General features: G+C 39.5%; 1 protein-coding gene across 2 annotated transcripts in view; it reads left to right on the top strand.

Moving 5' to 3' along the window:
- Positions 1–27,310, top strand: part of frs2 (fibroblast growth factor receptor substrate 2) — a 93,498-nt gene that overhangs the window by 25,771 nt on the left and 40,417 nt on the right. The window contains exons 1-2 of one of the 2 annotated variants that reach the window (XM_033038154.1): positions 9,661–9,679; positions 26,163–26,268. The gene's annotated coding sequence lies outside the window, so the exon portion shown is untranslated. Of the gene's footprint in view, positions 1–9,660; positions 9,680–26,162; positions 26,269–27,310 lie in introns of those variants that run through there. The other variant, XM_033038153.1, reaches the window with a different exon arrangement.

Raw genomic sequence — 27,310 nt, forward strand, 5'->3', positions numbered from 1 at the left:
ACAATGACCCCAATCATCCCATTCCACCCACTCATTAATCTTGACTCCACCAAAATTATTTCTAAAATATTGGTCATATATTTGGTACAAAAATGCTCCAAAATAAGGCTCAGAGTGCCACAGAGATCATCTAAAACCCCGGCTGCGAGGGGCTTTACGCTCGTGATGTGCACTGTGCGCACATTACTTCACATAAAATTTTTGTAATCCTGTCATGCCTTCCCCCCCTTTTTGAAAAGCTTCGTACGGGCCTGCACCTCATCTGTGAAACACGGTGGTGGGGGTGTTATGGCCTGGACATGTATGGCTGCTGAAGGTACTGGCTCATTTATCTTCATTGATGATACAACTCCTGATGGTAGTAGCATAATGAATTCTGAAGTGTATAGACACATCCTCTGCTCAGGTTCAAACAAATCCCTCTAAACTTATTGGTCGGCAGTTCATTCTGCAGCAAGACAATGATCCCAAGCATACTGTTAAAGCAACATAGGATTTTTACAAAGCTAAAAAACAGTCAATCCTTGAATGGCCAAGTCAATCACCTGATCTAAACCCAATTGAGCATGCCTTTTATATGCTGAAGAGAAAACTGAAGGGGACGAGCCCCCAAAACAAGGATAAGCTAAAGATGGCTGCAATACACGCCTGGCAGAGCATCAACAGAGAAGACACACAACAACTGGTGATGTCCATGAATCACAGACGTCATGCAGTCATTGCATGCAAAGGATATGCAACAAAATACTAAACATGACTACTTTCATTTACATTACATTGCTGTGTCCCAAACATTATGGTGCCCTGAAATGGGGGCTGACTATGTACCAACACTCTTGTAATTTCTACATGGTGAAACCAAAATGTATAAAAATTGCCTTTATTAAAATCTGACAATGTGCAGTTTAACCACATGTGATTTTTTTTTTTCTATTACAAATCTCAAATGTGGAATACAAAGGCAAATAAATAAATGATGGGTCTTTGTCCCAAATATTATGGAGGGCACTGTAAATGCTAATTGTTCTTCAGGTATGTAAACTGGCATCTTTCGAAGAGAAAATAATAAGCAGACAATGCCAAAAATAGTCAGCAGGTCAGAAAACATGTTTGGAGAGAGAAACATAATTAAGATTTACCACCGATAGCCATTCACCAGACTAGGAAAGGTTAGAATCAAAGATGTTTAAGCAGCATAACAGATGGGCAATAGAATGAACAAGGGAAATGTCTGTGATAAATTGAATAAGATGTTTCTGTTGTGTGACATTGGAAATAGTTTCATTATGCCAGAGTGGTTCCAGGCAAGTCCGACTTATAATCAGACCATTTAGTGACTGTTAAATAAATGCTGGTTTTAAAGTTGGTTACGCTTTTAGTATTTGGATCCATCATTGGTGAAATATTACAAAAATATTTTCCCTGAGCTAAGAATTAATTCTTAAGTTTGACTCCCATTTGAACCTCTGCCCTACTGTGCTTCAGGCTTGCATTCCTTAAATGACACAAGCAGTTATTAAATGAGGTAGAAAGAAATTGAGAAAACATAGCGATCACAGTGATGAGTATCAGAAAATGGGCCAAATAAATTCTATCTGTTCCAAATGGATTTTGTTGACATAATTGAGCTGCCTGAAAATCAGTGAAGGTTCCAACAGTTTGGATTACATAAGTCTTTCAAGGTTTGGTCTTCATTTCAAGCCTTTTCAACTTATGACTTCAATTACAAATGGGAAACCTCCTCCTCGAAACCATGATGAAAAATATCACAGAATAGTTGAGGAATAGAAATTGAGGGTGAGAAGCCTAAAAAATCCATGTTGGTACTAATCAGATTTGAGGTTTTATAGAATGGTGTTTATACTCAAAATGAAAAAAAAAAACAAAGATGGCAATCTCTGGTTTACTTTCTGCAGCTTATTCAAGTGCCAGTTTCATTTCAATCATGTACCCATATCTCAGGGTCAAATGAATTCAATCACTATTTTAAAGATTTAGGTATAAGGTAACATTCCAGTGAGGTACCAAGAAAAAGCAGTTTATTTTCTTTTAGATTAAACTTTACCTATAGCACTGACTTTCTCTTAGATAGATATAAAATCTTCAAGTCCCACTCTTCTTGTACTGACATACACTTACCTCTAAAATTAAATCAACTGAATTAAATCAGATTCTGGTCATTTATTGCATTATTTTCAAGGGAGAACTTGCTATGTGTAAATTAACTGCTGTATTTGCCTACATTTCAACAATAAATGATTAATTGGCAATCGGTCTAAAGAAGGGTTATGACCCAAACGTTAGCTATCCATTATCTCCAGAGATGCTGCCTGACCTGCTGAATTTCTCCAGCTCTTTGTGTCTTCAAAAAAATACTTGCTTGGCTATGGATCCTTAAATGTGAAAAACTGCTGTATAACTGATAATGTGTTTGGCAAATTAAAGAGGTCAGGATTAACAAGGTCAGCAAATGGATTCAAGGCCAATACTGTATGTAGTGAGGGTTCACCTTCTTAGAGCAGGGGTCGGCAACCTACGGCCCCTGGGCCGTATGCGGCCGGTAACCCGAAATCATCCGCCCCGCAGGCGGATTATTTTCCTGTAATCATCCAGGCTTCTCATTTATATCATTTGATATAGCAAATGATATAAATGAGCACAACTGGATAATTAGATTTTTACTTTGCGTCATGGGTCAAATAATCATTGCTGAAATGTGACCAGTAAATTGAGAGAATATATAAAGAATGTAAAGTTGATTATTTCACCTTTGTGTATGACAAACAATGCCAAATTGGTAACTTCAATTGCACTAAAAATGTATATATCAGCAAGAGTGAAATGTGTTATTTGTTTTGGCTTAACATGGGATACACCAGGTAAATTGGGGATTAACATGTTGGTTGCATTTCTCCCAAAGGTTGAAGCATTACATTAGAAAATCCGACAGAATGTTGCCTCATTTCAAAAGGAATTGAATACCAAAGTAGGGATGTTGTGGTACAGGCAGATAAAGCATCGGTGAGACCACGTCTGGAGTCCTAAGCGCAGTATTGATCTCCTTATTTAGGAAAGGGTAATGGGCAGAATAAATTCCGAAGTTTTGAAAATTAATACCTGGAATAAGTTGCTTGTCTTATAACCAATGATAGGACAGGCTGAACTTATTTTCAGTGGAGTTTAGAAGAGTGAGATAGGACTTGAATGAAACATATAAGATCCTATGGAGTATTGACAGCATTGTATGGAGGGGATGGTTCCTATTCCAGCAGAACCTAGAACTAAAGGTCACAGTTTAAAAACACTGTAAAGGTTCTCCATGCAAGATAGATCAGGTGATTTTTTTTTTGGTGAGTATGTGATTCATTGTAGCTGCCTTCCTCAAAGGACTGTAGAGTATTTCTATACTTTTTAAGGCCAAGGGAGATAGATTCTCGCTTATCAATGGGTTGAGATATCACCGCAGATAGATGAGAATGCAGAGTTAAGGCTGCAGTCAGATCAGCCCCAATTTTATTATGTGGTAGAGCCTAATCCTACTTCTAATTTGTATGTTGCTATTTGTATTTGTGAGATACTGCTTTAGTGTATGCTATTCAAGGGTTAGATGACCTAATGAACTCATTTGGTTTAATGAAAATAGTACTGGCGAGTATTGAATGTTTGCTCATGTAAGCTATTAAAAAAGGCCTTGTGCTTGCAATAGTTCTTATAATAGGCCGAATCAAAGGATTTTCTTAAAATTGCAAACAAAAATCTGATTACTTAATGGGAAATTGTGGAATACAGTAAAGAGCATTATACTCTGTGGGAATTTAATGACAACGTGACTTTTTCTCAAAATAAATTCTGCATAGTGGAATTCTTAACTCAAGATGTAGCAAAATGAGTAAATAATGTTGAAATGCAGTTTTATTTGGCATTCTGTTTGCAAAATTATATCCAAATTGCCACAATCTTAATAACAATTCCATTCTGAATTTTATTTTGTATCTTGATCATAAGACACGTACAGCCTGCAAATAAAGTATATAGGATAAGCATATCAGGAAGTGGATTGTTACATTATGTCAGGCTGTGTTGATACCGAGACAGGTCAGGATCATCAAAATGGAGACACAAGGAACTGCAGATGCTAGAATTTTGAACAAAACACACAAAATGCTGAAGTAATTCAGCATGTCAGGCTGTATCAATGGAGAGAATGACGTACAGGCAACATTTCAAGTAGGGGCCCTTCTTCAGTCATAAGTCGCACCATAGATGCTGGCTGAGCTGATGAACTCCAGGACATTTATTTAGACAGGATCATCTTTTGGTACAATTTTGAATTTCTCCATGGCTATCTCATGGATACAGGTGAATGTTGGTGAGAAGGTTTTGGTGGAAGGGTGTGAGAGAGCAGATGTCCATGGAGGAAATATGAGAGAGGGCTTCATCAACTACAAAAGTAGGGAAGCCATGTTTCCTGAAAAAGGAGGACATTTAAGATATCCAGGTAGGGAAGGCCTCATTTTGAGAGCAGATGGGTGGCGATAGAGAAACAGGGAGAAAAGGATGACATTCTAACATGGATGCTGCTGCAAGGTGGAGCCTAAATTGTCAATGGGTTTATAGTAAATAATAGGTAAATAATAAATAGTAAATGAAATCTGATGGTATATTTACACTAAAGGACAAAACAGGAAAGTGGGGATGATCACTGACTTATTATTAAAATATAGAGTTGAGAAAGAAGGCAAAATTGGGTAAAGGAGGGAGAGAAGAACTGAAATTGTAGTTGAGTGGCATCCTTCTCGTGTGTGGGTGTGCAAGAGACAGGTCGGAAAGGTCTGCTGATATGGGAAAAACTGTTGTCAGGTATTGACAAACATGGGCATCACAATCTGTTTTGCTGAAGAAAGGTTTGTTCAAAACAGGAAATTGAGCAACACAGTTGAGACATGGGAGTTGAATTTGAGGTCAGAGAACAGAGAATAATCCAGTTTTCAATACTGAAGCTTCATCTGGTTGATGGACTAGCAGTAAAGGCAACTAGATTACTCATTGCAAAGCCTAAACAAAATGTTCCCTTAATTTCTTCCCCCACACTCTCTTTAATTCCAAAACTGAATTAAGAGTTTTGTTTTATTGACCTTTTCTGAATTAGTCTTTGACAAAGTAAGTGCACACCAAAGATGCTAAAGGTTTGGAAAATATCAGGAATCAACCTTTCCCTCTTAAGAAAAAGTTTTGAAGACAGCATAATAAACATTAAACCAAATGGGGGAAAATAAACTACACAAAATTGTGCACCATGTTGATTCTTAAATAAAAATGTACATTCAATAAGCATTTATGTTACTCCCAGGAATGCTTAATTTCCTTATAATATTTGAGAGTTCAGCTGCATTTTTACTCTTTGCCAATTTGTACATGCTATATCACCAAATAGGTTGTACTAATATCAGAATTGCACAAGAAGAGTACCAGCAGAGTGGCGTAGATAAGAGGCAGGGATTGAGAGTGAAGTGGTTGGGACAGTGAACAGTGAGTAAGTTTCTTTTGTAAGTGACTCATCTCCTGACTTCCATTTTTTCCCCAATGTCTGCAAGGCATACATGAATAATGTGATGAAATACTCCGAGAGGAATTTCGCGCTAGAAACGTCAAGGAAGCTCTTTATTGTGCAGAAGATAAAAGTTTGTATGATCAACTCTTAACCTGAGTTAACCTGGAACCATCCAGAAACTGTAGCCATATGAAGGACTTCTTCAACAACATTTTCCAAGTTACCAACTTCTATCGCAGTGTATGGCACTATCACCAGTTAGTTTCCCATAAAAGCAGACACAATGTAGATATATCACTGTTACTTGAGAGCTGTTCAAATGAAATTCCAGAACTTCGTACTCAACAGTCTGGTGGAAATATCTTCACTAACACACAATGTTAGTTCAAGAAGGGAATTCACCACCTGATCAATGGATAATTATGAATGGGCAATTAGTGGTGGCCTTTCTTATATAGTTGATTAATCACCAATCCAAAGCTGCTTTGAATTTATTGTGTAATATGAATCTAGATTCTGGATGTTTGAAACAATATTATGCATTTTGAAATACATTTGCTTAATTGCTTGAAATCAGAGGCAGAAACATTTTGCATTACTGGGTAATTTACTATCTTTGAACTATTTCTCTAATGACACTGTTTGCATGAACTTTTAAATAAAGAAATAATGAAGACATTTGGGAATGTCAGAATTTTTAACAGATGCATCAAAATTTTTTTAAAAAAGATTACATTTGTACAGAGATTATATCCAGTGCAATTAATTTTCAAAACCAATTTTGGTTTATAAAAATGTAATCTTATTATTTTGCTGTGGAATCTCTTGCAATAACAGGAGAGGGAAAAAGCAACATTTTGTTCTCATGTCCATTATTTGAGATTACCAGAATCCATAGCATTTTGCATTTTCAAAATTGAAAATTGGTGACTGAAATATTGGATCTGATATTATCTTATTTTTAGGAATCACAGTTGGAGTGTTGCATCCCATAGAACAGAACGGTTTTAAAACAAGCCCTTCGTCCCACAATCTTTGTGCCAACCATGATGCCAATTTAAACTAATCCCATGTCCCAGCTTGTGGTCCATATCCCTTCATCTCCTGCCTATTCAGATGTCTAAATGCCTCTTAAAAGTTGCTGCTGTATTCGCTGCTACCATTTCCCCTGGCAGTGTGTTTCAGACAACCACCACTCCAAGGAAAAATAATCCCTTGCAAATATCCTTTAAACACCCCTTCTCTCAGCAGAAGTCTAAACCACCTAGTATTTGACATGTATGCCCTTTTGCGCTCTTAACGTTGCCTCCTATATATCAATGAGACCAAGTAGAGACAAGGCAACTCTTTTGTTGAACACAAATACTCTGTCCATCATGGCCATCTGGATCTCCTGGTTAGTTAGCCATTTAAATTCCTTTCCCAAACTGCCTGTCCTCAGCCACCTCCACCAGCAGGGCAAGACCAAATGGCAGCAAGGAAAACAGCACCTCATATTACATCTGTGTAGTCCATAACTTGATGGCATGAACATTGAATTTTCTAATTTCAGGTAACCTGCTGCCACCTCTGTCCCTTTCTTTCACCTGATCTACCAAGGTGCTCTTGCACACACCGTGTATTTCACAACTCAGTCCCCTATCATTGAATTTTTATTTTTGACCCTTACCATTTAATCTGTCCATCGCACTCCTCTCCTACCCCTCCCCTCCCCTCACCCCTTGTCCCATCTATTCAACCCAATTTGGATGTGTGCTTCACCTTCCTTTTGTATCAGATTCCATCATCTGCAGCACTTTGTTGCCTCCGTTTATCACTTCTGTCACTAATTTCACTCTTCTCTCCCCCACCTGACTGTATCTGCCAATTAACTCCTCAAGTGGATCCACTTATCGAAGTGTGTTTCTGAGCCACCCCAACCCTAACCTCTTTATACTGGCTATCTCCACTCTACCTTTTCAGACCAAATGAAGGTTCCTGACCCACAACACAGACTGTCCATTCCCATTCGCAGATGCTACCTGACCCGCTGAGTTCCTCCAACGGATAGTTTTCCCAAAACAAAAATATAGCTGGAAATACTCAACCAATCAGATGGCATCTTTGGAGAAACCGAAGTAATCCAGTATGTGTTTTGTTTCTCAACGATGGACTTGTTGAACGACTTTTTCCTACGTAAGTGTCACTTGTTTCCGTCTGAGAGTGTTGGGCGCCGCTTCCCGATTCATACTGTATCTTGAAGCTATTTACCGTATGTGGCATATTTACTCCTGTAACCTGGAATTACTCAGTTAATAATTTTAAGAATGAATTTGCATTCTAATTTAAGTGATGACTTCAGTAGAAAAATGACATGGAAAAAGTTGCATATATTCAGCATAATTGCATGTCATACAAATATTCAAAATGAATTATGTTCATCGAATGAAGGCATAGTACTCAGCACAGTAGAGTGAGCTTCTACCACTGCATTATGTATTTATATGTATACCTATAGTGTATGCCATACGGTCAATTTAATCTAAAATATACACAACTGAAACTATAGTTCCGTTTAGTTTATTGTCACGTGTACCGAGGTACAGTGAAAAGCTTTTGTTGCGTGCTATCCAGTAAGCGGAAAGACAATACATGATTACAATCAAGCCACAGCAGTGTGTAGATACATGATAAGTGAATAATGTTAAGTGCAAAGTAAAGCCAGCAAAGTCCGAACATGGATAGTTTGAGGGTCACCAATGAGGTAGGCAGTAGTTCAGGACTGCTCTCTGGATGTGGTAGGATGATTCAGTTGCCTGATAACAGCTGGGAGGAAACTGTCCCAGAAACTGGAGGTGTGTGTTTTCACACATCTATACCCTTTTGCCTGATGGGAGAGGGGAGAAGAGAGTGGCCAGGGTGCAACTCGTCCTTGATCATGCTGCTGGCCTTGCCAATGCAGCGTGAGGCATAAATGGTCACCATGACACGAGTTTCTAGATCTCCTTCCTGTACTCCGTCTCATCATTATTTGATATCTGACCCACAATGGTGGTGTTGTCTGCTAATTTGAAAATTAGATTTGTACATGGCCTACAAGGAGTAAAGAAGGGGGTTGAGAACTCAGCCTTGTGGAGCACCAGTGTTTAGGATTATCGTGGAGGATGATTTGTCCCCGATCCTCACTGATTGGGGTCTATTGGTCGGGAAGTCAAGGATCCAGTTGCAGAGATGAGTGCCGACACCAAGTCTTGCGAGTTTGGTGATAAGCAAAGGATGATATAATGGTGTTATAGGGAGAGCTATAGTCTATGACTAGGAGTCTGACGTAGGTGTCTCTCTCTTGAAGATAGACACAAAATGCTGGAGTAACTCAGTGGGACCGGCAGCATCTCAGGAGAGAAGGAATGGGTGACATTTCGGGTCGAGACCCCTATTCAGACTTCAGTCTCTCTAATCCTGGTGTTTCATGGATGAGCGTAGGAATAGAGGTTTGGCATCGTCCATGGACCTAGTGTGGTGGTAGGCGAAACACAGAACAACTCCAGCATTATACAAATTATTACAAATATTAACTCCTCCGGGTTTTAGCAGGAACTCCGAATATTGAGTTAATAACTTTAGATCTTGTTTAGAATTTATTAGTTCAAAAATATAAATCAGTTTTGTTTGCGAGGAATTGCATCTGAAGTGTTGAGACGTGTTATTCAAGAGCCTAATCCCTGTGTTGTCACTACATTCTCTTCAAGGGAACAAGTACCTTTCATTGCCTTTGTGCTTTAATGTCCGACGAGGGAGGCAGTTTCCACAGGCGAAATGGGCTTTGGGATTTTTATACACTGGCCCACAGAATGCAAGTGCCAGTTCTCTGGATTGCATAAATGAAATTGGCTCACATCCAGTGAAATCACACAGCCACATTGGTTTCTGGAACTGAGGCCCGTTTATAGAGGGAGACCTGGGCGTCTGCAGTCATCTGTACTTCAGTAGTATGAATGTGTCTTCTTTTATACCTTTTTGAAGGCAACAGGGCTATAGTTTGTCCTGCTGAAAGTCTGCTCAAACAGTACTTTCAAATGCTGACACAGTTGGAATTCATTTTAGGCAATGTGGAAGGTTCTGGATACGCTGACGGCTGCTTCAGAAGAGGTTAGTTTGAGAGCTTGCTTTACCATGAGGAACAGGCCGAGAATATGCTTTGCCAACAATCACAAATTCGGACAACTTTTTTTTTCGTAACAGTTTAAACCCAAGCTAAACACAACTGCATGCACAATATATGTAGCACGGCACTATGTCTGACCCAAGGTTCAAGGAAATGCAGCCTTTTCCTTTTGGTGTCAGTGGTGACCCAACCTCGGTGTAAACTAGACCCCTGTTTCGCTTCTGAAAAAATTATGTGGGAGTTGAAGTAAACTCTTGGCCCTGTTTGAAGTGATACAAAAGTTCAGATGGTAGCATAGACAGCTTAAAAGACCAGCTGGTCATAATAGGAGTGCTTGGTTGTCAGGGTTACCAAGGCTGTTAGGAGAAGAATGCAGCCAAGAGGGCAAGTTCTTGATGTGTGAGCTGAAGGAAGGAATTTGATGTGATCATGCATCAGCCCTTCTAATCACACACTCACAAAAAAAAGTTGTGTGGGCGTAATGCAAAAGCTACAAGTCTGTGCAGTGGGGCTTGTGTGTGTGGTTATGTTATTTTTTTTCTCTCAAATGTATCGGCAGGCTGACAGCACACTTTCTTTAAAATTTTGCTTTTATTCACAGCAACCCGACTGATTGGTGTTGAAGCTGGACTGTGTAATTTTGTTGAATAGTCTTCACCTAATGACTGACTGACAACACATCGGCCATTTAGTTAAAGCACAGGTGGTGCTCTACTATTACAAAATACATCAAATATTTCTGTCTCCATCATGTTCTAAGATTTTATGATATTACTGCACTGAACTTGAGCTTTTAAACTTAAATGTTTGTTATAAAATAAGGCCTCATGAACTGATGTCATGCTTAATTAGACATGGGCTGCATGGACAAATGACTTGGAGAGCTCAAATGAGTTATCATCAAGGAGAACAAAAATAATTAAAGCATGCACTCAGGTTGCTGAAACACAACTGATGATGATCATATTTTGACTTTTTTGATCAGTAGCATTTGTAAAAATGTCCTTGAGTTTTAATGTGTGCACAAATTCAATAATCTGGATGTAACAGACATTAGGTAAAATATATCCAGCTGTTAAAAACGCACCTTTCTAGCTTTGAGAGCTGGTGCTGTTTCAGTATGGATGAAAGTGGATTTTCTTCTGGATCAGCATGCAAAGTTGAGTTTATTATCGTATCACGTCATGTTGAGTTCATTGTCATATGCGCAAGTACGGTAAGGTACAGGTATAATGAAAATCCTATTTGCAGCAGCATCATGAACTTGCTATCTAGCAATAGTTTAATCATTGTCAGAGCAAAGAAGGTTGCTGTTGAATGTAGTGACAAAATTGGGTAATTGTGGAACCATTCCCATATGAATTTTCGCTTTAAACTTCAGAGATAAAATTGCACTGCCACATGTTTCCCATTTTAGAAGTTGAGTACCGTGTTTGTCATTAAGTGGTATTTGATACAGCATCTGGCAGTACCAAGAATGAAAAAGTCTTGGATTGGCAGAATATGAGGATGTTTACTGCTCCCCTTTTTCAAGGTGAAAGGGGCAAAGTTTAAAGGAGATGTGCGGGACATGTTTTTTACATAGAGAGTGGTGGGTGCCTGGAACACGATAGTGATGGTGGTGGCGGTGGGTATGATAGTGGTATTTAAGAGGCTTTTGGATATGCAGGTGAATGGAGGGATCATGTGCAGGTTTAATTTGGTATCATGTTCAGCACAGACATTGTGGATCGAAGGGCCTGCTCCTATGCTCTATTGTTCTATGTTCCAAGTGTAAAAACTGTAGCATGATTGCATATTCATTATTTAGAACTTATTATTTGGTACTTTTTCCTGAAGAAAATCATTCTGCTTCTTCAGTGAATCCCTATCCTTATTATTGAGTCCCGAGGAACTACAGATGATGGTTTACCAACAAAGACAAAATGCTGGAGTAACTCAACGGGTCAGGAGGCATCTATTGGAGAACATTAATAGATGACGTTTCGGGTTGCGCCTGCCCACACCTCTCTTCCAGCTTTCTCCCCTCCCCCCTCCATCAGTTATCAGTTTGAAGAAGAGTCCTGACCTGAAATGTCACCTGTCCATGTTCTCCAGAGATGCTGCCTGATCCCTGAGCTTCTTCGGCACTTTGTCCTATCCTTATTATTGACTGTTTTAGATAGTTGGAAAAGCTAAAAATTGAGTGAAGAAGCTGAACAAAATGTTGTTATATATATAATGTAGTGTTGTTGCAGGTTTTAGCAGTCCACCGACATGTGGAACTGTACACTTCTGTTGTGTTTCAACACTTCTACCCTGGCTCCATAAACACATGACCTGCTATTTCTTTAGTCCTGAATACATGACTAGATCTTCCCAGGTTCCAGCAATTTGATCATCTTCCCAGACTAACATGTCACATTAGTTGCAGGCAAAAGTGTTGTCCATTGAGTTATGCAGCATGGAAACAGACCCTTTGGTCCACACTAACCATCAGGAACCCATTTACATCAATCACATTTTATTCGCTCTGCATTCTCATGAACTCCTTATGGCTTTTACCATTTTACCTATCGGTCACTTGCTGTTTATTAGGAAGTATGTAATCTATGAACCTGTGGGAAATCTTTGGATTTGGAAGAATATTGAATGAAACAAACTTTTCTCCTGTGTTAATAGTCAAGAGTATTTAATTGTCATATGTACTGATCAGGGAACAATGAAATTCTTCCTTGTAGTTACATAACACGTTTGTCAACACGATATACATATAATACACCCCAAAAAAAATCACTAGATTAATGAACCCTATAGATCTAGCCATTTCTGCTGGTAGGCTGCGTACATGCAACCTAGAAAGTTTTTTTTAAACTACAAGGACATAACAATACCTGACTGGAGTTCAAGATTTGGCTTTTTCTAATTCTGTATGCATCAGTCATATTACAGGCTGTTTTTCTGCTAAAATTACTAGTGTAAAATGCACACCTAGCTTTTAAAAATTATCATGTATTACAGATTAGTGCAAGACAATGGTGATTTAAAAATATTTTAAAAATATTTTCATAGAAAACAGTTATGTTGCTGGAATGAATGAAGATTGAATTGCTATCTGAATTAATTTAAATCCAACATTCTACAAAACGTAGACTGAAGGGGCTGCACAGTATCAAATATCTGAAATAGTTTTGCAATGAAAGTGCTTTTATGTCTGCTAATGTTTTTGTAGAAGTACTTTCAAGTGGATTTAAATCATTTCCACGTCCAAGAACAATTACATTCTTACTGTAGTACGAGCTGATGATTAGCACCGACGGGAAAAACATTCTCAAGCACAGATTTTTAGCCAGGACAATAAACAACACAGAACTACTTCAGGGATGTTAAGTTTAAAGGAAAAAAGAAGTAAACTAAAGGAAATAATTTTACTGAAAATTAAATCCGCCATTTTCCAGTATGATTTCTTTCATTATCAAACAGGAGCGATTTTGAAATTTTTGGTAATTAAGTTTGTTAGAAAACTGTCGGGGCACTATTTTCTTGAGTCCCAGTGTAATAGAAACTTACAAATTAGGAGCAGGATGCCACTCGGGCCCTCAAGCCTACTGTGCTATGGTTGATTGATTGTCAGCACAACTCCACATTTCTAATTACCCCTGATTGCCTTTCAACCCATTATCAAGTATCTATCACGTGCTAAATTCACATGGATTGGAAATAAAGTGGAGGAGCTTCTCACCATTATGCCAATAAAAGTAATCTGTTTAAGAAGGAACTGCAGATGCTGGAAAATCGAAGGTAGATAAAAATGCTGGAGAAACTCAGCGGGTGCAGCAGCATCTATGGAGCGAAGGAAATAGGCAACATTTCAGGCCTAAACCCTTCGTCAGACTGATGGAGGGTGGTGGGGTGGTGGTGGGGGGGGGGGGGGGAGAAGAAAGGAAAAATGAAGAGGAGGAGCCCAAGGGCTGAGGGAAAGCTGAGAAGGGGAGGAGACAGCAACGGCTACCGGAAATGGAAGAATTCAATGTTCATGCCTCTAGGGTGCAGTCCTCTCTGTCCTGGGCCTCCTCCATGGCCAGAGTGAGCACCAACGGAAATTGGAGGAACAGCATCTCATGTTCCGCTTTGGCAGTCTGCACCTTAGTGGCATGAACATTGAACTCTCCCATTTCCAGTAGCCCTTGCTGTCTCCTCCCTTTCTCAGCTTTCCCTCAGCCCTCGGGCTCCTCCTCTTCCTTTTTCCTTTCTTCTCCCCCCCCACCCTCCATCAGTCTGAAGAAGGGTTTCGGCCCGAAACGTTGCCTATTTCCTTCGCTCCATAGATGCTGCTGCACCCGCTGAGTTTCTCCAGCATTTTTGTCTATCGCCAATAAAAGTAATATTTGTAACTGTGAGGCCAGGGCAGAGGGATTGTAGGAGAAGATAGCCAATTGGAGTTCAGATAATAAATATTGGGGAGGAGAGAACAAGTGTCTGAATCTGAATCTGAATCTGGTTTGCTTGAGCATTTTACCAGGAGTTATTGAGGCAGTCCTGGGTGTTATAACCAATGTCTGCTTATCTTAAGTAATGTTAAGTAATGATTCAGAGGGGAACTAAATTGGTTGAGTATCTGAAAATGGTTACAGTGACCCGGAAGTATGATCAACTCAAAACATACCTGCCATTTCTTCTATTGATGCTTGCATGCAGCTAACACCAACAGCATGCATCGCATGCTTAAGCAGAGAGGCTGTTTTTTAGTAGCTAGCAACACTGCAAGCCAACGTGCACCACTTTCAGTGTGATACATTTTGATTCAACAAGAGCTGGCAAATGTTCAGGGGCTATTCTAAACAGGAAGGCATCAAGGAATAACACCATATAGTGGAAGTTGGACTCCAAGATTTTCAATTGCTGCACTGAGGATCTGAAGAAAATGGAGTGCAGGAGAAATATGATCTAACTTCAAGGTCAATTGGACAAATACTCCCCAGGGATTAAAAATCAATCAGTTGTGAAGGTTGTGGTCAGGTTTTAAGTCATAAGGAGCTATATGGAGTAAGCAATAATTTCAATAACTTTGCATGGATGAACAAGATCAGTGAATGCATCTTAAAATGCAATACCCTGCCAACTGCAGCACTGCAACCAGATATTGCTCAACACACCACATCTGTATTGTTTACCCTTCAAAGATCTATACCAGGCAGGATTGATACCAATTCGCACAGTTTACTACTGTTTTAAACTCTCCACTTCTCACCCCCCCCCCCCCTGCATTTTGCTCACATTGCCAACTATTCAATTGTGCCAGTAATAGCACTCAAGTCCATTTTTCTGCCACATTTAGCCCATCTCCCACTTTCAGTCCAATTCCATGATTTTTGCTGATTTATTAGAAGTGGATGACGTAAACTGTGCACTTCCACAAATGCACCTCACCTTCTTTCATCAGGAAGCCAGTTTGATATCAAGTTAACATTCCAGTATTCCATTCACAGATTGCTGAAACCAGTTGTGATGCAGCATTGAAGGCCGTATCTCAGAAGCTGACCTGTGCCAGAGTGTTGCAGAGGATGCTCAAACCTTTGTTGTGCAATGTCAGATTGCAACCATACTGTTCAACGGCATATACAGCCACCTCCACTCAATCATCATCATCCATCAGCCATGCTGAAGTCATTGGAGCATTGATGAGCAGGATATGAGAACAGGGAAAGGTGCACAAAATGAATGCTCTTAGTGATGAATTATATCTTCATACTGTATCGTAGAAAAAATCTCACAAAATGCTGGAGTAATTCAGCGAACCAGGTAGCATCTCTGGTGGACATGGATAGGTGTTGGTTAAGTCGGGACCCTTCTTTCGAATCTTGCATCAAGATACGCTGAACAGCAGATCTTGATCTGTAAATTTGTCTTTGGAACTACTTATGTGTTGGCTATTACTTTGGCATTGTTGCTCATTGAAAAGTGTGATGTTCATCAACAGAGAGAATCAAAGGAGAATCAGTGTCCGCGGAGGCAGGGTTTTGGTCTTTATTAATATCACAGTTGGATGAGCTGTTCAAGGAGAGCACAGGTGGAAAAGACCTGTCCAGTTTGTGTCCACCCTGTCTTTCTCTTCTTCCTCTTGTCATGCTGCTTACTCTCCAGCTGTGTATAAATAAATACATATCAATTTAAAATAATAGAGACAGAGAGAGAGAGAGAGAGAGAGAGAGAGAGAGAGATAAATAGTTAGCTGGATTGTGCAATGTACCGAAGTATACCATGAATCTTGAGTTTTTGTTGTATATGTTGCTGAAGGGCTTCTCCAGAGCACCAAAGGATTGTTTCCAGTCGTCAGCTCTTACATTTCATGTTGCGTTGGTTTAGTTATTCTCCTGTCACCCATGAATTGTACATTGGAGCTTGATCCTTGTTGTCAGCAGATCATCAATATGGCCCAGGAGCCAAGTCTTGTTTATGGATTAACAACAATATAAATAGTATAGAATAGAATAGAATACCTTTATTGTCATTCAGACCTTATGGTCTGAACGAAATTTCGTGCCTGCAGTCATACATACAATCATACAATAATAAACAACAATAAACACAAATTAACATCAACCACAGTGTATCCTCCAAGCACCTCCTCACTGTGGTGGAGGCAAAAATCTTAGGGCTGCAGTCTCTTCCCTCCTCTTCTCCCTCTGTGCTGAGGCGATTCCCCACCGGGCGATGGCACAAACAGTCCCGCGGCTCACCGAACCCCGCAAACGGGCCGGCTCAAACACCGCGGCCCGAGGTGGTCGAAGCTGCCGCCCTCCAGTCCAGCGGACGCAGCCGCCGGCCCGCGGCTGAACCCCGGACTCAGGTCACCGCCGCCAGAACGCCGTCCCAGCCACCGGAGCACCGTTCCAACACCGAGCCGGATCGCCCTCACGTGAGTGCCGTTCCACCCTCGGGCTGGGCCGCTCCGACGGGAGCGCCGTACCTCCCTCGAGCTGGGCCGCTCCGACGGGAGCGCCGTTCCACCTCGGGCTGGGCCGCTCCGACGGGAGCGCCGTTCCACCTCGGCTGGGCCGCTCCGACGGGAGTACCACAGCCCCTCACGGGAGAGTCTCAGCCCCTCGCCAGGCTGCCCTCATGGGAGCGTCACAGCCCCTCATGGGAGCGCCATTCCAGCCCCGAGCTGGGCCGCCCTCACGGGAGCGAGCCCAGGGTGAGTCCTGACTGGCTCTGCCTCCAGAGTCTCAAGGTCGCCAGCTCCGCCATTGGGCCTCAGCGCAGACGGAGGCAGAGAAGGGGGATACGACAAAAAAGTCGCATTCCCCCGAAGGGAGAGACAGCAAGCCCTGTTTCAACCCCCCCCCCCACATAACACAACCTAAAAACCAAAAACTTAACTAGACAAAACGAAAAAAACAACACAAAAAAGTAAAAACAAACGGACTGCAGGCGAGCCGCAGCCGTTCACCAGCGCCGCCACTTCCGCCACCTTGACTGCTGCCATGATACCAGGCATTGTCCATCCATGGTCACACACCAGCTGGATGTCGAGGGAATGAAATCCCTTTCAATGTGATACATCTTTATTTTGACATGATGTTTGCAAAGAGCCTTGTGTGCTCTAAATGGCAGCTGGCACATTGGATAAACTGGAATCCATGTAAAGCTTTGTCCTTGCTCTACATATTGCTCAGTTGTAAGAAGTAAAAATTGTGGGCTGTTTTTGAATAGAAATGGCTTGTAACCACCCATGTTCATCAGGACTAGGTCTGAAGAAGGGTCTCAATGCGAAACCAATGAAGATGCCCATCTAAGCAAGTGCCATTTTTCTGAGCTTGAGTATCCCTCTAAACCTTTCCTATCCATGTACTGTACAAATTACTTTTGTTATGTATCTATGTTTAAAAAGTTATCCCTCAAGTTCCTATTAATTCTTTCCACTCTCACCTTAATGCCCTCTAGTTTTTTCAGTCAAAGGTATTATATATTGAGAACGATTTTATCATTGGATAAATCTGTCGAAATTAAAACAGTAGGTTGTTGGTCAGAACTGTGCCCCTGAATGCAGCAATGTTTTTGGCAAATATAATGATCTGAGAGAAGTACAAAAACGACAACCCATGCACCAACCTCTCCTCCAAGTGTGAAAGCATCATGTCTGGATAGACAACCGAAGGAGGGAGAGATAAACCAAACCATCGGGCTGGTAAACAAAGTTCTAATGTAGCAAGTAGCACACTGTTTAGTTGTTTATAAATTACTCTTGGTACTGTGAAAGAGCAGAGTGATTCAATGTTTTCAACGCTATTGGCATATCTCTGTTGCTATCAAAGTACTGCTGTAAGGAGTTTAAAATATTCATCATTTCCCAATTGTAGTCAAGACAAAAGGGCAAAGTTCAATGCACTCTATCAATGAAAAAAAACAATAGTAGCTTCAAGATGCACTTCGTATTGTATTTGTTAAATGAGCCCATGGGGTATTTGAATAGATTCGCTATCATCATCATCATCATCATTTGTCCATACATTTATGAATACAATGTTTGTACATAAAATGTTTATTGAGTTTAATAGTTTTACTTATGTTGCTGTTTTGAAAAATAATTTCAGTTTGTTCCAAAGTATGTGATGTTGAAGCGGTCAACAAATGAAGTCAGTCGGTGTAGTTGCTTGCTAACTAAGTTAGCAATCTCAGGGCAGTTCACGGAGCATGGAGCATTTATCTAACAGCTACACTTAATTAATTTTTTGAGATTAGCATAGTTTCCTCCCTGCTGAAAATAGCATAGCAACACAGCAGAAGCAGAGAAGGGAAATATCTCCTATCCTCCGTTCAGCTTATTCTGTACAGTATTCTGGAGGGTTTGGGTTACTTTGATTTCAATGCCATGCTGTTGCCAAAGTCTGTATCAAATTAATAGTCTGATTGCTACATTTTGACAGCATGCAGCTGTGAAAATGTAGCCAGTGCAGAAGTCTTTGAACACTTGAATGATTGCAGCTGAAATATGTTATGATATTGGTAGAATTTGCAATATGTTTATGACCCTGTGGATGCCTTTTTCAGTATTTTGAAGAATTTAGCCATCATTAGGGAAACAGTAGGTGCTTTGTTGGCTGAAGCTGGAACTGTGTCTGCTTCAGACCAAATCTCTAGCTTTTTGTGGAATGCTGCAGGGCTTGAATGAATGAATGATAAGACTGCTTGAACATAGTGTAGGTGTGGTCAAATAATTACCATTAAATGAATGTTTGGGTAAAAAAATCAGCTGGGGGCAATAATGTTATTAATTTTGAAACAAAGGGACAAAGTAATGAATTGAGAGCGTCATTAACAGGCATCTAGATTCAGAAGTTTGCACTTGCTGGGTCCAAAGTGAATTTTGAATTACTGTTTTTATCTAATTGCTATTTACTTTCAGTTTAAATGTTGATCTTTGATTAGTAACAGTGTTCAAACTATGGAAGCTGTTTAGGAGTGAGAAGGACGTATTTGTCGGTTTTTTAATATAAACTACATTACGATATTGAGTAAAAAATACAATATTTTGAAAGAAACTCAGTGGATAAGGCAGCATTTCTGGAGGCAGCATCTTTGGGTCTGAAGAAGGGTGCCGACCTGACATTGTGTGTCCATTTCCCTCCAGAGATGCTGCCTGACCCGCTGAGTTCCTCAAATTCCAGCACGCGCAGACTCGTGTGTCTTTTCGTTAAGGCATTAATGTGTTGTTTATAAGCTCAGCAGATTTCAGCCATTGTGTACGTACGTCGACGCTAATGTAAAATTTTGTTCAGTCTGTGGACTGTTTATATTTGTAAAGCATCTGATATATTTCCCCCAAAGATGTCTTCTTGGCTGAATCTGCTGAGGATTATGCTGAAGGATATTCCAGCAGTTAGGTTCGTAACTTAACTATTGTAAATTCACTATATTTGGTGAAGAAAATGTCTTTATCATTATTGTCAATTGCTTGGCAAATGTAGGAATCTATAATGAATAACAATAGGATTCCGCACAGGAGGTTGGTCAACAAAATGAAGGCATGTGGAATTTGATGTGATTATACTGGCACGGATTGAGAATTAGTTAATGAACAGCAAGCAAAGAATGGGAATAAACAGGTCCTTCCATGTTTGGCAGAATATAACGAGGGAACTACTGCAGGGATTTGTACCTCAACACCTTAGTGTTGGGCCATTAACAGGTTAAGCAAAAAGTGGCCCATTTACTCTTGGGTCTAAAAGCGATCAGTTGCAATTATTAAATTGCTAAAATAAATAAAAAGCAGTTATTTTAAAGATGAGTGTAATTACTTGGAACTGAGGGCTATTGCATCAGAAGTTTCGGGCACTTGGTTAGCTATTCTACAATTTATGCTTATTGTGAACCCAAAAATCAATAACACAAAAACCACATTGGGTAATCAGCTATTATGATCCAAATAAAGTTCTGACTGATTATTTTCAGTAGTTGCCATCATAGCAAGGAGAGAGCACAAAATTAAGATTATCCCAAGAGAGGTAAACAATGGGTATCTTTGAATCTTAGACTTTTATGGCATGGAATGAGGTATTTCAGTTTGTTGGCTGCTATTGGTATGAGTTTATTATTGTCACAAGTACTGAGATACAGTGAAAATCTGAGAAACCAGAGTGCAGAATATTGTGTAACATCTACAGAGAAAGTGCAAGGATCACAACAAGGTAGATTGAAGGATCGGGAATACATCTTGAGCATATGACCAGCCCATTCAAGAGTCTGATAACAGTGGGAAAGAGGGTGCTCTGTGTGTTTTGCATCTTCTGACTGAGGGAGAGAAGAGAGAATGACCGTGGTGTGGGTGGACTTTGATAATGTTGGCTGCTATCCCAGGGTGACTATTTGATATATCAGAAATTACAAATTAATTTGAAAAGGACATACCAGTTTAAAATATATATTATCAAGTACAAGTGTTGGATAACCCCTGTGGACTTAAATAACCTGTGTTGTGCTCTAACCATTTTTATATATCTTGTGATATATATATAATCTCTTGTGCTTTCATTGTTTTGGATACAGAATATTTCTTAAAATATTTGGAGAAATGTTAATTTGCACAATGAGGACAATTATAAGGCAGAAAAGTCTACAGTTTTCTGCTCCGTAATTGAAGCTGACACTCACTCCAGTGTGAAAGAGTAAGAATTTGCCATTGTGCCATTGATAAATTGGAAGAGTGAAAAATATGTGTTTGAATGTAGAGCTGGGGGCAATTGAGGACCGAGAGGGGGAACAAAGTGTTGAGGCACTTGGAGAAGGCTCGTCGCAATGAGGTAATCAATGGAAAGTTGCTTTAAATTCACACCATTCATTGACATGCCACAGTGGCATTGGCAGGGGTAAAGCTCATCTACTAATTTGTACGGAATAATGCTTACAGTCCTTTGGCTTGTCGTGCTATTTTGAGTAAAATTCATTGTCAAAATTATTACAGTTGAATGGAACAGATTTGTGTAACCAACCTGTGTTCATTATTAATGCTCTTGGGGGCTGTGAAAAATATGTGGACGTATTATAGTTATAGATTCTGGTATTTACCTTGCGTGATGCTAAACCAAAGGGGAATTTAATTATATTAAAAGGCAGCCCAAATGTTGCATAGTTTGCATGAATAAATATAATATTAGAAATACCATAACAAATTCACAATGGTTTTTATTAGCATTTTTTAAAATTAATAAAATAATTATAGTTCCCATGTATATGTAAATATTAAAGTTGCTCCAGTTTTATACAGGACATTATTATATCTCAATAAAATAATATCAATTTATCAAATGATTAGGTAATTTTATCAATAATACAATCAATAATATCCAGAGTCAACCGCTCATATGTGTGTATATTATAAAGATAAGGAATTTTGGTTGGATTTTCATCCCTTTTTTCCATCTCTAGAAATTTGACAACCCCCCCCCCCCCCCCAACTGTCCCTCTCATCAAGCCCATCTGAACAAACAACTAACATATTTACTGCAACATATTTACGTTTGAAAGCGATTAACCCAACCCCAACCATTTTGATTGATCCAAATGCCACATTTTTAAATGAGCCATGCTCAGAACATTCGCCAGAGGAAAGGTGCGCTTTAATATACATTTATTCATCAAAAAGAATTGCTGTATGTTTGGGAAGGGGGGGGGGGGGGGAGAATAAACAATCATAACCATAGAAAATTCCAGTTTGCTATATGTCAGTAAATTGGTGCGAGTAAAATCTTGCTGTTTATCTGAATACTGTTGCTTGACAAGCCAGTTGATAATTGTTCTGCCAGCTATTCAACCATAAGTTATTGATGATATATATTTTAGCACTTCATTATTGCTTTTCCATTGAAAGTTGTCATTTAGATGAAAATTAGAAGACCTCTTATCTGTTCCAACCAAAAATATAAGTTTGCTTTGTTGCCAATAACCTGGATTAGCGTCAATGTTGCACTCTGATTTATATCAATTATTTTATTTTACTTTATTTTATTTTTTTCTAGGTCAAACATTTAAAAAAATGAAGTAGCAATTATGATTCATTTTTATCAGAGAACAGCCCTGATAAAATAATCCTTATCTGCAGGGAATTAAAAGGGACCATAAATCTATTTCCCTTTAACCAACCAGTGAATAAATATTTAAAGATACTAATTTATGCCTTTAATATACACGTCGTAGTTTTAGAAGTTCTTTTAAGGTATTCACTCTAATTTCTAATGATTCCGACTCATTTTGGATTGTTCCATTGGTATCCCTAATCACTAGTATAATGGCCAAATATATTTTTTTAAATCATTTTTGGTATGACGGTGTCACTGGTAATGCTTGGATTTATTTGTTCTCCCCAACTGTCATTGAGAATGTGTCGGTGAACTATCTTCTTGAACCACTGTGGTCCTTCTGGCAAATATATTCCACGGTACTCTTGGGTTTAGATTTCTAAGATTTATCCCCCGCAACAGTAGAGGATTGGATACATATAGTTCCACGCTAGTTTGGTGTGCTGCTTAAATGAGAACCTCCAGGTGCTGCTGTTCACATACATGGCAACCCTTGTCTCTCTCGGAAGGAAGGGTTGCGAGTGTGGGAGGTGCTATCAGAGTAGTCTGGGTGAGTAACTGCAGAAACTTTGCTAAAGAGGCCACATTGTGAACTGGTGGTGAAGGAATGACTTTTTAGGGTGGTGGAAGAAGTGTTAATCAAGTAGACCATGTTTCATGAATGATGTTGAGCTACTTGAGAGTCCTATCTATCAGAGGAATTAAAACAACAGTCGGATTGTAAACTGAACAATGCTTAGACCATAAAATTGAAATGGTGAGCTTTTGGAAAATGTCAAACATCTCCAAAAGTTAATTAATGTTCTTAAACTTTACCTAAATTTCATGACTTGTTTATTCTTCAATGGTATTTGGACCAGCTCATGTAGTCTGTGTTACCAGTTCAGTCCATGGATACCAGGATTTGTGTTACTTCTGGGAATGCTGGAAGTTAGTATTGATTGTGGTTTCATGCCAAATGGTACACAGTATTGTACACAATTGATGACATTTCATTGATTTATTTTTCAAATATTATATTCAGAACCTGTGCAGTGTGTTTAATATTGTGCCGTTACACTGTTGTTTGACTTATTTTGCAGTAGCAAATAGGATTGATATTGGTTTATTATTATCACTGCAGCAAGATACAGTGAAAAGCTTTGTTTTGCGTGCTATCCAGGCCAATCATACCATACATGTGCACAACAGGTACTGCAAACAGGAAAGTAAACTGAAGCAGAATATAGTGTTATATATTTAGTTAGGGGATTGATAATATGGGAGCACATGAGCTGGTTAAGCCACAGCACTTTTATTTAATTAAAAATAGTGTAAACACTTTTGAAAATGTATTTGTTTCAAAATAGAATTTAAAATAATTCCTGGTGGATACGAGTGCATACATGGCCGTCCGAAGGGGGGGTGGGGGGCAGGGGGGACGGCTCACTCTCCGAGTCTGGGCAGCTCACGCTGCGAAACTTGAGGGCAAGGCTTTTGAAGGCGGCGGCAAACATCTCCCTGGCCAGGTTCTCGATCACCTCGGGCTGGCGTGGCGACTGGGGGGAGGGGGGAGAGGAGAGAGGCCGGGGGAGAGGAGAGGAGGGGAGCGGGAGGGGAGGGGGGAAGAGAGAGAGGGGGGTAGGCCCAGGCCGTGCCGGGGGGGGGGGAGAGAGGGGCGGGGGAGAGTGAGGGGGGGGGGGGGGGGGGGGGAGAGAGGGGAGGGAGGGAGAGACCCAGCCGAGGCGCGAGTGGGCGGGCAAGCGAACGAGTGTCGACCGATGGCGCGCCGGTTGGGCCGGCGCAGTCTTCAGCTATGATCTTTAGTCTTCAGTCGACAGGGCGACTTTTGAATAACGGGGGGAGGAGGGAGGGGTGGGAGGTGACGTCAGTCGCAGTGCGAGCAGATGGCAGGCAGGCCGATCCATTGTCATGTCATCAGCGAAAAACAGGCATTTTGATTTCAAAGTTTGATCGGATTTGTGAACATTTTTATTAATAACTCAAGAAATAAAGCACAATATTTTCAGGTAAGCCGATTTCGGACTGCAGGGGGTAAATCTCTACCAGAATATGTTAAAAATTTCCCGTGTTTGCCTCATTTTTTTGAGAAAATGTGAAAACACACAAACAAATAAATACACACACATCCAAGATCAGAGTTTTATTGTTATAATAAGGATATGATTGAATCAAAATCAAGAATTATAAATTCACATTTCAAAAATGGTTTCACAATTCAGTAGTACTGATTTTCAGTATTCCCCGCTGATATTTGAGAATACATGAGGTTGCATGCAATATACTGATTTTCAAAAATCCAGTTTCTGTGTCGTACGTTCTATTGCATTTATGTGAGAAATACCGATTTCCCCATCAAAATACGGAAATGCTTGGTGAAACTTGGCAGCTCTGCAATTATTCACAATCACATTGTGTTTGAGAATTCAAAATTTGATTTGTGATCTTGTTTATGAGTCATCATGGAACTAGTATTTGTTATAATAGTATGACAGTAAAATAGGTTAGTTTGAAAGCGATCGTAGTAATGTAAATGCACCATTTAGTTTGACTTCAATTTTCATGATGGAAATTGAAGTCGAACTTAATGTTGTATTCACATCACTATTCCATGTTGAAATTGATGTGATGTTGTTAGATCATGAGAACCATTAAAGGTGCACTGCACACACTAACACAGTCGAACAGTAACAGACAATCAAATCAACACACAAAACATTTTCTAAAAAAAGTTTTTCTTTACTGCAAAAACTTACAGTATTTTATTTGCAGTTTTTGCATGCTCCTTTATAACATTTTACAACATTCCAACTTGATTATTAAAACAAGGACAACTTCAATTCTTGATTAAAAAAAATGAATACAACAATGACCCCAATCATCTCATTCCACCCACTCATTACTCTTGACTAAACCAAAATTATTTCTGAAATATTGGTCATAAATTTGGTGCAAAAATGCTCCAAAATAAGGCTCAGAATGCACCAGAGAGCATGTAAAACCTCAGAGCTTCCAGGGCCCTGGACCTTGGCCGCGAGGGACTTTGAGTTTTGCGCTCGTAATTGTTGGAATCCTGTCATGCCACCCCCCTTTTTGAAAAGCTTGGTGCGGGCCTGGCACATAATACAGCGATTGAAAATGTTCCCGTATCTCAGATACTGAAGAAATAATGCTGGCTGGCTGTTACTGCCTCCTGCATTTATTGCTGGTTCAAGATACTGGCATGGTTGGATGTTTTTGGTTTCTCTCAACCCCTTTTCCAAAAGCATTAATACACAATTTCAAATGAACCAGGGGTTTATCCTTTTCCAGATTGTTTATTATTAACGTTTAAACTTGGTCATTCATTTTTAGCGTACATTCCGACTGGATAGGTGCTTCTCTGCTAATCTGCTGATTTCAATTATGGATTACTGAGTGATGGGAAGGGGAGTTATAGTTAACATTTCCTCCGTGGCAAAAGGATTTCTTGGGTATTTGTAGTATGGCTGGTCAATTTAGATAGAACATTTTAAGGCTCAAACTTGGTAACTTACAAGACATTTTGTGGTTCATCAGTGCTTTGAAAAACCACTTTGAAAGAGCTGTAGAACCACTGTCTAAGCTACATTGGCCCATATTTGTTGCTGCATTGGAATGCGAAATATAATTATGCGGCATTATGATGAGCTAATTGAAGACAAGAATTCTTGATTTCAGTTCTAAAAACTGTGTCCCCTGTTCTTCCCACCACATCCACATGGATTAAAATTATGTTTATTTTGCTTTGATGAACATTATCTTTATGTTATTTGAAAAGGGAGTGAATCTTAAGATGACAAACATACAATTTGCAATCGCCTGCACTAGATGTTCATGAATCATTACATGTTGTCGGTCTAGTTTATAAATTTGTTTTTTTTCCTTCCAGGGTGAAACTATAAAATGGCTGTTCAATGATCACATAAACATTTTTAAAATATGAATGAATTCACGACACTAAGAGAGAGACTGGGAACATTAATGGCCAAGTTTGGGTGAGTAAATTCTTAGCAGTTTTGTTCAAGATATGTATTAGAAAAATAAACTACGAACCAACATTGTGGATAAGCATTTTTAAATATGATTATGATACTCTTGTCATTAAGCCAGTTTGTCATTAAGCCGTGTTTTCTCATAATGACTTTGCAAATGATGCTTTTACATATTGTGAGTTAGATTTCAGAAGAAATAAATGTGAAAATATCAGAAAGCATTAATAATCGTTAGAGGTAATGACAGAAAACCAGTTACCTTTGACTGAGGCTTTCTTTATATTCAAGTTATGTTCCAATCCTGTTGAACTTAGCTGTTTATGTCATGAACAAGTTCTGAGCTGCATCCACAGCACACCAAACTGAAGGCAGTGCTTCAAATGCTTTGCTTGTTCTGTACCATGTTGCACTCTTAATCATGCTGTGGTATTGTTTTTCTGGGGTACCATTTGTGCTGTGCAGTTTGCTATTCTTAACATTAATATGAAATACAGAGAGAAAAACAACATAAGGATCAGTGTTCTTAATAAACTAAGATAATTTATTATTAGAGCAGCCCTATTTTTTTCCTCATTTACAATTTTTGCCATTTTATGATATCCTTTTTGACAGTCCTATGAAAGTGGGTTCAAAAGAAGGTTACACTTGTAGCAACAAAGAACTGCAGATGCAGGTTAATACACAAAATGACAAAGTGCTGGAGTAACTCAGCAGGTTACATCAATGGAGCATCTTATTATCTTCTTATTCTGTAAATTATCTTCTTATCCTGTGCTCTGATTACAGGGGTTTTGTATTTGGGGCTTGATTCCCTCCTGTCTATGATGGGGATCTTTGCAAAAGGAGTCAATGTTGGAAATGCTGCCCACTTCTGACCACCAGCATCCTCCCCCTCACAAAAATGAGAACCGAAGACCAATTATAGCAATCATTCATCTCTTAAATAAGTTAAATAACATCAATCCCTGGCTAAGTTTGTTATAAAAGCAGCTTTTTAAAAACTTCACCTAGGATTTGAATATTTTTAATTCCATAGGTTTGGGAC

The sequence above is a fragment of the Amblyraja radiata genome, chromosome 19, assembly GCF_010909765.2.
Source record: "Amblyraja radiata isolate CabotCenter1 chromosome 19, sAmbRad1.1.pri, whole genome shotgun sequence".
Classification (NCBI taxonomy): domain Eukaryota; kingdom Metazoa; phylum Chordata; class Chondrichthyes; order Rajiformes; family Rajidae; genus Amblyraja; species Amblyraja radiata.